The sequence below is a fragment of the Raphanus sativus genome, unplaced genomic scaffold (assembly GCF_000801105.2).
Source record: "Raphanus sativus cultivar WK10039 unplaced genomic scaffold, ASM80110v3 Scaffold2992, whole genome shotgun sequence".
Taxonomy (NCBI): domain Eukaryota; kingdom Viridiplantae; phylum Streptophyta; class Magnoliopsida; order Brassicales; family Brassicaceae; genus Raphanus; species Raphanus sativus.
The window spans coordinates 1-12,832 of NW_026618299.1; the positions used below are offsets into that span (position 1 = coordinate 1).

Consider the following 12,832-nt stretch of genomic DNA (forward strand, 5'->3'; position numbering starts at 1 on the left):
CTACTCTACAGGTTCCGACACTGTAAGCTCACACTGATCCCTAGGGAGCATAACTCCCAGGCCGACGCTCTAGCTAATCTAGGGTCCGCCCTAGAAACTACAAGTCATATGAACATCCCGCTCCTAGTACTCCAATGGCCCGCAACCGAAAAGGAGACAGAGCCTGAAGAAGTGTCCGTAGTAGACGAAGGAGAGACCTGGATGACTTCCATCATTAGCTATCTGAGGTATGACACCTTGCCTGAAGACCAAGACGAAAGTCGGAAGATAAGGCGTCAAGCTGCTAGGTACTGCTTTTCCGAAGGGAAACTATACCGAATAACCTTCTAAGGACCCTACCTACGATGTCTTACCCTTAGGGAAGCCGCCAGGATACTAGAAGAACCCCACGAGGGAGTGTGGTTCCCATTCCAGTGGTCGGAGCTTGGTACTCAGAGCCATAAGGGCTGGATACTACTGGCCAACCATGGCGAGGGACTCCCTCAAACAAGCCAAACTCTGTAGCCAATGCCAGAAGCACGCGCCAGTCTCCAATCATCCACCAGAGAACCTCAAATCTCTAAGGTCTCCTTGGCCCTTCCGAAAGTAGAGCATGGACATCGTGGGGAATTCCCCATGGCACCGGGGCAAAAGGTCTTCCTTCTAGCTGTGACCGATTACTTCACTAAGTGGGTAGAAGCTGAAGCGCTAGCCAAGATAACGGATCTCCAGATCAGGAAATTCCTATGGACCAACGTGATCACTGATATCACTCAAATTACTCTAAAAAGTGAATTCTCTCTCAAATAAGAGGTTCAGATGCAGTACTTAGGGATCGAATCCACAAGGACTATAGCATTACTTCGAGGCTTTATTAAATAGAATTAAAAATAGACTTAAAGGTTTTATAAGTTTTAAAGCAGTAAATATTAATGTGAACAAGGGAATTGTTCAGTAAATGAAGTGAAGGTTGTTTCTAAATGAGAAGGATAGCTAGATTCAGGTATTTCTCAGGTATGAATTTATGCAGTTTGAAAGTGACAATAGGGTTTTAGTCCATGAACTCAATCAGTTGGTACGACCAGTAGGGTCTCCTTTACTAGATCCCGGATCTCAACTGTCGTTTGTTGATCTCGGAAAAGAGTCGATCGATACGACTTTCGTCTTAATCGATCGATACACCTTTCATACAATCGATCGCTACAACGATGGTTGTGCCGATCGATGGTAATTCTAGCAAGCATTATCGATTTGGTTGAACACGTTCTCTAATGATCTAGACAACCTTTCGCATGAGTCTAGTCAGTTAGATCACTATAGTTTATTTCAGGGTATTGAGAGTATACAGTTGGTTATCTCTTCAATCCTAAGATCTAGATTTAAGGGTGATCAATCCTAAATCTAGTATTAAGAATAACTAAGTGAAAGAACTAATTTAATAACTCTAATAAACATCACAATCTCATCACATGATTCACCCTTATGAGAAACCTAAATCTAACAATTAGGTTTACTCAGACATATTCATGAGAGACAAGATCATGATGGTTTGGATAAAACTTAATATGAAATAAGGAACACAAAGAGTAATGAGTAAGATAAAAAAGGAGTTCAAGATCTTCTCTGTTTTGCAGTCTCAGATCTATCTCTCCAACTCTAACTCTTCTCCTAAGGTAGCCAAATTGCTTCTCTTCTCCAATAGATCTCTAGGCAAGTCTGCCTCTAAAATGATACAAAACCCTAGTATATAAAGCCTAACAGGCGGCCAGGGACTAATTGTGTAAATAGCAAACTTTGTGATTCTTGAAAATCTTCTAAATCGTAATCCATCGAATGGTTAAATATAGATCGACACTCTTCCATCACTGTCGATCGATTGTAAGTGACTCTAATCGCCCGACCTCGCATGATTACTATCGGTCGATTCTTCATTCGTGAAAATACTCCAAAAATGCCTTAAAAGTATTGCTTTCTTCAATTAAGTACCTGTGTCTGAAAATACTCTAAAATACTTTGAAAACGAAGTAAGTATGATTGAAAACTCTTATATACCATGGCTAAAAATGGGTGAAATTCATGGTATATCAACTCCCCCCAGACTTACTCTTTTGCTTGTCCTCAAGCAAAACAATCGGTAGTCTCTCCGAAGGAGTTTTGAAAGCAACATGACTCTTATTTTTGAAAGCTTAAAAATTCTCACTTCCTTGTCATAAGAATCTAAACGGTCTCAACCACAAATGCACATTTATACCTTATCCTAGTCTAGCAACCAAATTCATCTATCCAACAACTTAGCAGATCTTGTCTAAAATTCTCCTTTACTAACCTCATTTCTTAGCATAAAATAAAAGTGCGTGCTTTACCTTGGGGATATCGATCAAAAGACACATGGATTCAACTCAAACAAGTTTTCTGAGCAGGTAGTCTTTTCTGATCCTTTTCTCCCCTCTTCCCTCTTCTCTGAATCTCTTATTAGTTTCAATTTCAATAGGTCTCGATGCCACAAAGGTCATCTAATCTATCTTATTGACATTTGCACTGTAACTCATACATTTTTGACAAAGTGTAGCGAATAATGGGGTCTTTGGTAATTTACCTATCCCTCGTTTCCACAATGTGTGATCATTCTTGAGATTTAGAACATTGGGGTCACAGGAGACACTCCTACCCCTCTGCCTTTCAAGAAATCATTTCAATCTTTTCTTTATAAACTTAGATCTTTGAGATGCCAAAGAGAGAAAAGGAAGGGAGCCAGAATTGCACAGACTTGTACCTTTTCAGTCTTGTAGGAGGGTTCCGATCCGATGTATACCAAGCCCCAAGACAAGCTAAACTAGTCAGTATTAGGTTGGAGGCTAGCTTCGGTTCCTTTAAACAATCTGGGAAAGTGTGGCTAACTGACAGGTTGATCCACTTTGGTATCTCTATTGCAATCTGTGGTAAATAAGTCTAGAGTAACGCCAAAGAACGGTTTAGAAAATCATAAATATATATATTTTTTCCTTTTTGACTCGAAAAACGATTTTAACTTTTGGAAAATAGAATTGAAAATAGGTTGGTTTATATGATAAAAATAGATGATGATTGATAAATGTTAGTGACATTCTCACCCAGACTTAAATTACACCGTCTCGGTGTAATAATAAGAGGAAAAATAAAAATATGAAAAGTTAGAAATGGAGATAATGAAACAAAGTGGCGTACCTTTCTGTCTTTCCTGTCGATCGATGTACCATATACGGTATCGATCGACAGTATCAGACAGAATGTGTGATAATGTGTTAGCACGGGACTCACTCACTCGTCTAGCTTGACTCTCAAGTTAGCTCTGTTGTCAGTCCAAACACAAAGAAAATTAAACAAACGAAATATTTCAAAAGCATAAAACATAGATAAGTTTGAAAACATAAATCCTGCAAATCCGAAACATAAACATAAAAAGTCTGAAAGATAAAGAGAAGAGGTAAGAAGGCTAGTCGGTGGCCTCCTCGTCCTCCTCCTGCTGGTACTGGTGAGATGGTCCTGGGTCTGATGCTCTGACACTCCTCTTGCTCGCACATGGTGGTCGCGTGACTCGAGCCCAGATGGCTCGTAGGGCACTCATTACCGTCCTCTGAAAGTCTGCCTCAGGAATCGGGACGTCCGGTATGTCTGGGAAGTCAGGAAGGGGAGCTGCGGGAGTTGTCTGCTATCCTCCAACACCACGCTCCATCGGGTCCTGGCGAGACTCGGTGGTGAGCTCCAATAGGAACTCGTCGTCGGGCCTGAACCGGATCCTATCGACCTGATGGTCGAAGTCAGTGAGAGATGCGTGCGGGAGCTGAAACATACGGAAGCGGCGGTCAATCCTGAAAAACCAGAGAAGGCTCTTCTTGAGCCAGCCGCAATGCATCAGGTGCTGCTCGTCCATGAAGAGATGGCGGGGGTCTGCGGTACTACTGTCCAGACGGACACCACAGAACTCAAAGATCGGTGTGAGAAGACTACCCACACTCTCCTTCTTCCTACCCGAACCCGTGAAGGGTTTCTTCTTCAGTGAGATCAGATGCTCGGCGAAGAGAGCTCCAAGGTTGGGGACCACTAGTCCCGCAGTGTCGAGGTGAGAGAGATCGACCAGTCCGTTCACTGCTGGGAAGAGCAGTGAGAGATCATGTAGGCGCACCTTGTTGGGCTCCATATTGCACAACAGAGTGTTGGCAAAAGCCCGTAGGAAGTAGCGTAGGATCGGGTGACGAACGTCAGACTGAGTCGCTGAGCCGCTCCAACTGCCAGTGCCTATGATCTTCCGGAAGTCGTTCACACCAGGGAGAGGCGAGAACCTGCAAGATGTTGCATCCTCCTCAAAACCGTAAATGTTGCAGAGCTGGGGGATGGTGATCGAATATCTCTTCCCTCGAGCAAAGAAAGAGAGCACACCGTCGCCCGCTACTTTAGGACCGTCAGGGCGGTAGGTGAGGCGGACAGAGGCCATGAACTGGCGAACCAACGGTACGTGGAGGTCGTAGGCGTGTGTGGCTATGGTGCCCAACCCGAGGCCATGAACTGGCGGACCTTTCGTCGTCTCTCGGAACTCGAGGTTGCCGGCGGTTTGATGGGCCAGCGGGATCACTCCTCCTCTTCGTCCTCCTCTCTCTCTCAGTGTCCGAATCTGTGCTCATCTGAAAAGAAAAGTAAAACGAGTAAGTTAGCATTGATTCGCGAAAGAGATATATCGACCGATGCACACTCGTGTGTGTCGTTCGATAGATCAAATCTGTGTTCATCAGAGAATCAGAAATCGATCGACATGACAAAGTCTGTGTCGATCGATAGCGACTCGCGAAACCTGCAATTTCAACAGTCCATACGAAAACGAATTGAAAGAGAGGATTGGAGCATAACAAACTATCCTAGCAACTAGATAACCGATTTAAACATCTAAAACGCCCTAGAATTGCACCAAATCGACCCGATTTTCCCCAATTCAAAACCCAAACTTTAGGGTTCCAATCCAAAGAGAATTTCAGATTAATACCTTGGATAATGAGAGAAATGCGAATGAAAACAGATGGAGGGCTTGAAATCGAGTGGTTTTGGGCAAAGATTCAATGAAAATCGTTAAGAATCGAGAGAGAAAAGGGAGTTTTAGGATTCGGCTAGGGTTTGCGAAATAAGGAAAAAGGAGGCGGATGTCGAGTTAAATGAGAAGTTGCCTCGACATCCCCGTGTCGATCGATACAACATTAATGTTATCGATCGATTTTATGCATATGTGAAAATGAATGCGTTGGAAATAATCTAAATGTTACTAACCAATAATGAAAATTTCTAACTAAATGAAATAAATAAAAATGAAATGAAGATTTAAAAGTTAAAATAGGGATGAAAATATTAAATGAAAAATAGAAAAATAAAAGAAAAATGGGTTGCCTCCCATTCAGCGCTTAGTTTAAAGTCTTTAGCTCGACTTAGGATAACTGCTTTTAGTTATCACCGGGTGGTAGCAGCGAAAGGGGTTTTATATCTGGTGGTTTGGCCCAATAATGCTTTACTCGCTGCCCGTTTACTGTAAACTCGTCGCCTTCTTCACTAACGATCGTTAGTGCTCCGGAAGGTTTTACTTCCTTAATTGTAAAAGGGTCCTGACCAACGAGATTTTAGTTTTCCAGGGAAAAGGTTTAATCTGGAGTTATATAAGAGAACTTGATCATTCGGTTCAAAGCGTCTAGATAGGATCTTCTTATCGTGATAAGCTTTTGTTCGTTCCTTATATAACTTCGAATTTTCATATGCCAAATGTCGAATTTCATCGAGCTCGTTGAGCTGAATTAGTCGTCTCTCGGCAGCTGGCTTAATATCAAAATTTAACAATTTGGTTGCCCAGGCTGCCTTGTGCTCCAGTTCAACTGGTAAATGGCATGATTTTCCGTACAGCAAGTGAAAGGGTGTCGTACCCAGTGGTGTTTTATAGGCGGTCCGATATGCCCATAAGGCATTGTCTAATTTGCGAGACCAATCTTTCCTATCTATTCGGACAGTCTTTTCCAAAATTTCCTTGATTTGTCGGTTCGACACTTCCACTTGTCCACTAGTTTGTGGGTGATAGGGTGTAGCTACTCGATGGTGGACACCATGTTTCTCAAGCAATCTGTCGAAAACTTTGTTTATGAAATGTGATCCACCGTCACTAATGACTATTCTTGGAACTCCAAATCTTGGGAAAATGATGCTCTTGAAAAGTTTGATAACTACGGACGCATCATTTGTAGGAGAGGCAACTGCCTCAACCCATTTTGAGACGTAGTCTACAGCGACTAGGATATATTTGTTGCCATAAGAAGATGGGAAAGGACCCATAAAATCTATTCCCCAACAGTCGAAGACTTCTACTTCCAAGATAAATTTTTGTTCCATCTCATGTCTCTTGCTTATTTTTCCTCTCCGCTGACATCTGTCGCATCGTGCTATATGAGCATGAACATCGCGAAATGTTGTTGGCCACCAAAACCCTGCTTGGAGAATTTTGGAAACTGTTTTAAAAGTGGCGAAATGTCCTGCGTAATCAGAGCTGTGACATTGGTAAATAATGTTTGGAATTTCAGCTTCAGAGACGCATCTTCTATATATACCGTCAGAACAGTGTTTGTAGAGATAGGGCTCATCCCAGTGGTATCTCTGAACTTCACGAAAGATTTTTTTTCGTTCATAACCTTTTAAGTTTTCTGGTTCAAAATCAGCGGCTAAATAGTTGACTATATCAGCATACCAAGGTCGATCTTTGATATTCCGTCCAATCGCATTTGCTTCTTGTAGAGAGACATCAGATATATTATGATTCAAAGCATTACAAGCAACCTTAACTGGTATGTCAATGAGTTCTGTTGATGTTCTGTCGCTGATGGATATGATTGATTTTTTATCAGTAGTGTCAGTCGTCAATTTGCCATTTGACTCGTCCAGCAATCCGTCAGATATGAGCGATATGTGACCTATGAATGATGTGTCCAAAAGAGCTATATTCTCTGTAGGAAAGAAATCATCTATAGGAACTTTATCCTCAATTCGAATCCTGGAAAGATGATCAGCGACACCGTTGTCTACTCCTCTTTTATCTTTAATTTCGATATCGAACTCTTGGAGTAACAAGATCCATCTTATTAGTCTTGGTTTAGCATCTTTCTTCTGCATTAAATATTTGATGGCAGCATGATCAGTGTGGACTATAACATGTGCTCCAACTAAGTATTGGCGGAATTTTTCGAAAGCATAAACCACTGCTAGCAACTCTTTTTCTGTGGTAGAGTAATTCCGTTGCGCTTCGTCGAGTGTGCGACTCGCATAGTATATAGCGTGTAGCTTCTTATCTTTTCGTTGTCCTAGAACTGCTCCAACTGCGAAATCACTCGCATCGCACATAATCTCGAAAGGGAGATTCCAATCAGGTGGTTGTACGACTGGGGCAGTTATAAGAGACTTCTTCAGCGCTTCGAAAGCTTCCTTACATTCTGGCGTAAAATCGAATTTAACTTCTTTGCACAAAAGATTGTTCAGGGGTCTAGCAATTTTACTGAAATCTTGTATGAATCGTCTGTAAAATCCAGCATGTCCAAGGAAACTTCGTATGTCTCTAACGTTTGTGGGTGCTGGTAGACCAGTCATTACTTCAATTTTGGCTCTATCTACTTCTATTCCTGCTGCGGAAACTTTGTGTCCAAGGACTATACCATCGTTCACCATGAAATGGCATTTTTCCCAATTTAAGACAAGATTCTTTTCTTCACATCTTTCCAATACCTTGCACAGGTTGTCTAAGCAATCCTTAAAACTTGATCCGTAAACCGAAAAATCGTCCATGAAAACTTCCATGAAATCTTCGATCATATCCGTGAATATTGACATCATGCATCGTTGGAAAGTGGCTGGTGCGTTACATAGTCCAAATGGCATTCTGCGATATGCAAATGTTCGTAAGGACAAGTAAAAGTTGTCTTTTCTTGATCTTCAGGATGTATCGGTATCTGGAAAAATCCCGAATATCCGTCAAGAAAACAGTAATATTTATGGTTAGCCAGTCTTTCGAGCATTTGATCGATGAAAGGTAAAGGAAAATGGTCTTTTCTTGTAGCAGCATTCAGTTTCCTGTAATCAATACACATTCGATGTCCAGTGACAGTGCGTGTGGGGATGAGTTCATCTTTATCGTTTTTAACCACCGTGATCCCTCCTTTCTTTGGTACAACATGCACAGGGCTTACCCATTTACTATCTGAGATAGGATATATAACTCCTGCATCCAGAAGTTTAATTATCTCCTTTTTCACTACCTCTTTTAGGTTTGGGTTGAGTCTTCTTTGCTGTTCTATAGACGTTTTTGCATCTTCTTCGAGGTGGATGCGGTGCATGCAAAGATCAGGGGCTATTCCGGGAATATCATCTAGAGAATACCCGATCGCTCTCCGATATTTACGCAGCTTGTTTAAAAGCAGTGCAAGCTCTCCATTCGTGAGATTAGCGTTAACAATGACAGGGTATGATTTATCGCAAAGGAATGCATATTTCAGGCCAGCTGGAAGTGGTTTCAGTTCCACCTTGGGCGCTTTTTCTTTAGTCCATTTGGTCGATGAAGAAAATGAACGATCAATAGTTTCCCTAAGGAATTTGTCCGTAATGATTTCAGAATCATCATTTTCTTCATTTGTATCTCCGATACTTGCGTCCATAAGATTCGAATAATCTTCTGTTCTGCTATCTACGTTCAGAATTTCTTGTTCATCAGGAGTGAATGTGTCTTCTGATGAATTGGTAGCACATATATCCGTAAGGTATTCTTTTTCCAGCTCAGAATCTTCTTCTGTGTAAAAGGCATGATCGTCTATCAGAGGACGTTTTAATAGTTTTCCATGTCGAAGTTCATTGATATATCTCCGACATTTAAATCAATCTTTCCTCCTCTACAATCTATTATTGCTCCTGCTGTAGCTAAAAAGGGCCGTCCTAATATAAGGGGGTCTTTCGGCACTTGTTTATACTTGAGTACGACAAAATCTGCTGGTATGAAGCAATCATCAATTTTGACTGGCACATCTACCAGGATTCCCTCAGGTACCCTAATAGAGCGATCAGCTAGAACTAATGTGATAGGCGTTGGGACAAATACATCATAACCTAGTGAAACTGCTACAGAGTGTGGCATGAGGTTTACACTAGAGCCAAGATCACAAAGAGATCGAGGAAAACGTGCGTTTTGTATCTTACAATCTAGGACAAAACTACCAGGGTCAGACCTTTTAATTGAAGTCCCTCCTTGTATTATCGCACTTACTTCCTCTGATACCAGCGCTTTGTTCTCCACTTGAGGATATCATATCTTTCATGTACTTTTTCACCGAAGGGGCTATCTTAAGAGCGTCACTGAGGGACGTCTCGAATTTGATTTTATCAAAAGCCTTTTTGCAGATTGCATGTTCCAATGCTTTCTTAGTTTGTGGTTTGTTTGGAGGAAATGGGGGAGGAGCTCTATAGATTCTTTCAGTCCCGGTAGATTGTGTATTGCTATTGCTGGTGCCACTAGACGGTCGATCGTTTTCCTTCCCAGAGGATCGATCGACATTTGGTTCGTCTAGATGGTCGATTTCGACTTCGGCATCGGGATTCTCTTTGTCTAAATCTATAGTTTTCCCCTGATTCTTTTCATTTGAAGAATTTTTCCTTTGTTCTGATGTTCCTGAGTCGGAGTCGTTATCAAGAAGTTCTATGGGGTTGGAATTGCTTTTTCCCGCGTTATCGATGAATTTTTTATTTCTGGCATCTTCTCTGGAATTCGTTTCAAGGCGTTTTCCGCTTCGTAACATCACGGCATATGCCTGGCGTTTTGCTCCAGGATTAGCATCGGTCCTTCCAGGAAGACGACATGTCTCTCTTTTTAGAGTTGTTGCAAGGTTAGCAATTTTGTCTTCCATTCCCCGTAGGTGTTCAATTAGAGAATCCATCTTCTGATTTAGCTCTCCGTAAACACTATTTACTTTCCCGTTGAATTCGATTTCATTTTACGGTTTCCTGTAAGAGCTTGCTTTAGATTGTACTTTTCTCTTCCAGTACGAGACTGTATACAGATTTCATAGTCTCGTGTAAAGCTGTCGACGTTAAACACAGAATGAGGATCAGTATCATCTAATCCTTCTATAAAGTCGAGCTCATCATCTGATATAGGAGGAGTTTTATGGAAGTACTGGCACAGATTAGGTGGATTTTGATCTGTCAGAAGAGAATGAAGCGAATTTATGGAATTTTTTATTTCAGCTAACTCAGTATTTTCTATTGAGACTATAGTTTTTTCTCTTTTTCTTCATCCATTTCTTCATAGGATCTTCCTCTTGCCATGTTTTCGATTAGACGTCTTGCTTCCATAGGATTTCTAGTAACGAAATTCCCTTCGCTTGCTGTATCAAGCGTTGTCTTATAGCTCAGAATAACACCTTTGTAAAAGATCTTAAGAAATTGTGGTTCTGGATAACCATGGTGGGGGCATTCGAGTTCGTAACTCTTGAATCTTCCCCATGCATTTTTGAATGATTCCTGAGGATCTTGACGGAAAGTAGAGATTCGCCTCCTTACTTCCCAATAACGAGTATCGTCGAAGAATTGCTTAAGGAAAGCATTTCTAATCTCTTTCCAGCTAGTCAGGGATCCTCTTGGTAGACAGTTTAACCATCTTAAGGCTCCCCCTTCTAATGAAAATGGAAAAAGTCTGCAACGAATATACTCGTCTGGAATCAATTCCTCTAGACCCTCGATGTGGTCTTGTGGATGTTCTAGAGAAGATCCTTTAAAAGGGTTTCGACGCATCATATTATAATAGTCAGCATTAAACTTGGTTTTCGAGGTGACGTCGTCAGGTATTCTGATAGCGGACCTATTGGAATAGGTCCTATCGGGTTTAAGTAGTCTTGCAAGGGCAATTTAATTTCTTTACCTATGTTCAAGGTAGAGTTTGACTTAACAGGGATTTCAGTCCCCTGTTTTTCATTAGTTTGGCTAGAAATGTTGCTTGATTGACCTATTGGTTCAGTTTGGACTACTTTCTCATTATTAGCATCGGTAAGAGGGTACTTACCTGCTTCCGGCTGGGTGGTATCGATCGATAACGTTCCGGATGAAACGATCGATTCTTCAGTATCTGCGTCGCTCGATTGACAATGTTCCGTGTCGATCGATGCTTGGCCGATATCTCTATTCTCCATCCTTTTTGTTGTAAAACAAAAGAATAGAAAAATTAGCAAAAGTAACAAAGTCTATGCTAAATCCTAAATTAAATCTAAAAGTAATAAGAAAGAGTCCCCGGCAACGGCGCCAAATTTGATATCACTCAAATTACCCTAAAAAGTGAATTACTCTCTCAAATAAGAGGTTCAGATGCAGTACTTAGGGATCGAATCCACAAGGACTCTAGGATTACTTCAAGGCTTAATTAAATAGAATTAAAAATAGACTTAAGGTTTTATATGTTTTAAAGCAGTAAATATTAATGTGAACAAGGGAATTGTTCAGTAAATGAAGTGAAGGTTGTTTCTAAATGAGGAGGATAGCTAGATTCAGGTATTTCTCAGGTATGAATTTATGCAGTTTGAAAGTGACAATAGGGCTTTAGTCCTTGAACTCAATCAATTGGTACGACCAGTAGGGTCTCCTTTACTAGATCCCGGATCTCAACTGTCGTTTGTTGATCTCGGAAAAGAGTCGATCGATACGACTTTCGTCTTAATCGATCGATACACCTTTCATACAATCGATCGCTACAACGATGGTTGTGTCGATCGATGGTAATTCTAGCAAGCATTATCGATTTGGTTGAACACGTTCTCTAATGATCTAGACCACCTTTCGCATGAGTCTAGTCAGTTAGATCACTATAGTTTATTTCAGGGTATTGAGAGTATACAGTTGGTTATCTCTTCAATCCTAAGATCTAGATTTAAGGGTGATCAATCCTAAATCTAGTATTAAGAATAACTAAGTGAAAGAACTAATTTAACAACCCTAATAAACATCACAATCTCATCACATGATTCACCCTTATGAGAAACCTAAATCTAACAATTAGGTTTACTCAGACATATTCATGAGAGACAAGATCATGATGGTTTGAATAAAACTTAATATGAAATAAGGAACACAAAGAGTAATGAGTAAGATAAAAAGGGAGTTCAAGATCTTCTCTGTTTTGCAGTCTCAGATCTATCTCTCCAACTCTAACTCTTCTCCTAAGGTAGCCAAATTGCTTCTCTTCTCCAATAGGTCTCTAGGCAAGTCTGCCTCTAAAATGATACAAAACCCTAGTATATAAAGCCTAACAGGCGGCCAGGGACTAATTGTGTAAATAGCACACTTGTGATACTTGAAAATCTTCTAAATCGTGATCCATCGAATGGTTAAATATCGATCGACACTCTTCCATCACTGTCGATCGATTGTAAGTGACTCTAATCGCCCGACCTCGCATGATTCCTATCGGTCGATTCTTCATTCGTGAAAATACTCCAAAAATGCCTTAAAAGTATTGCTTTCTTCAATTAAGTACCTGTGCCTGAAAGTACTTTAAAATACTTTGAAAACGTAGTAAATATGATTGAAAACTCTCATATACCATGACTAAAAACTGGTGAAATTCATGGTATATCACGATACCAGGTGGATGTCGTCGATCGACACTCTCAACGAAAGAAGTTTCAACTAGAGTCAATTGCTTTTGGTCTGGTGCATCTGCAGGTTGCTGTCTTGTCTTCTCCATTGTCTTTAAGCAAACTGGCGTCTGAGATGGGTTGTGAGTTGCATTTGAACCGTGGGCATAAGGGTCTGGTAAACACACTAGATTTGT

General features: G+C 40.9%; 1 non-coding gene across 1 annotated transcript; it reads left to right on the plus strand.

Moving 5' to 3' along the window:
- The first annotated feature begins 10,468 nt into the window (after window positions 1-10,468).
- LOC130506204 (small nucleolar RNA R71) lies at window positions 10,469-10,575 on the plus strand. The gene has a single exon (XR_008941924.1). It is a non-coding gene; the product is annotated as a small nucleolar RNA R71 (small nucleolar RNA).
- The last annotated feature ends 2,257 nt before the right edge of the window (window positions 10,576-12,832 follow it).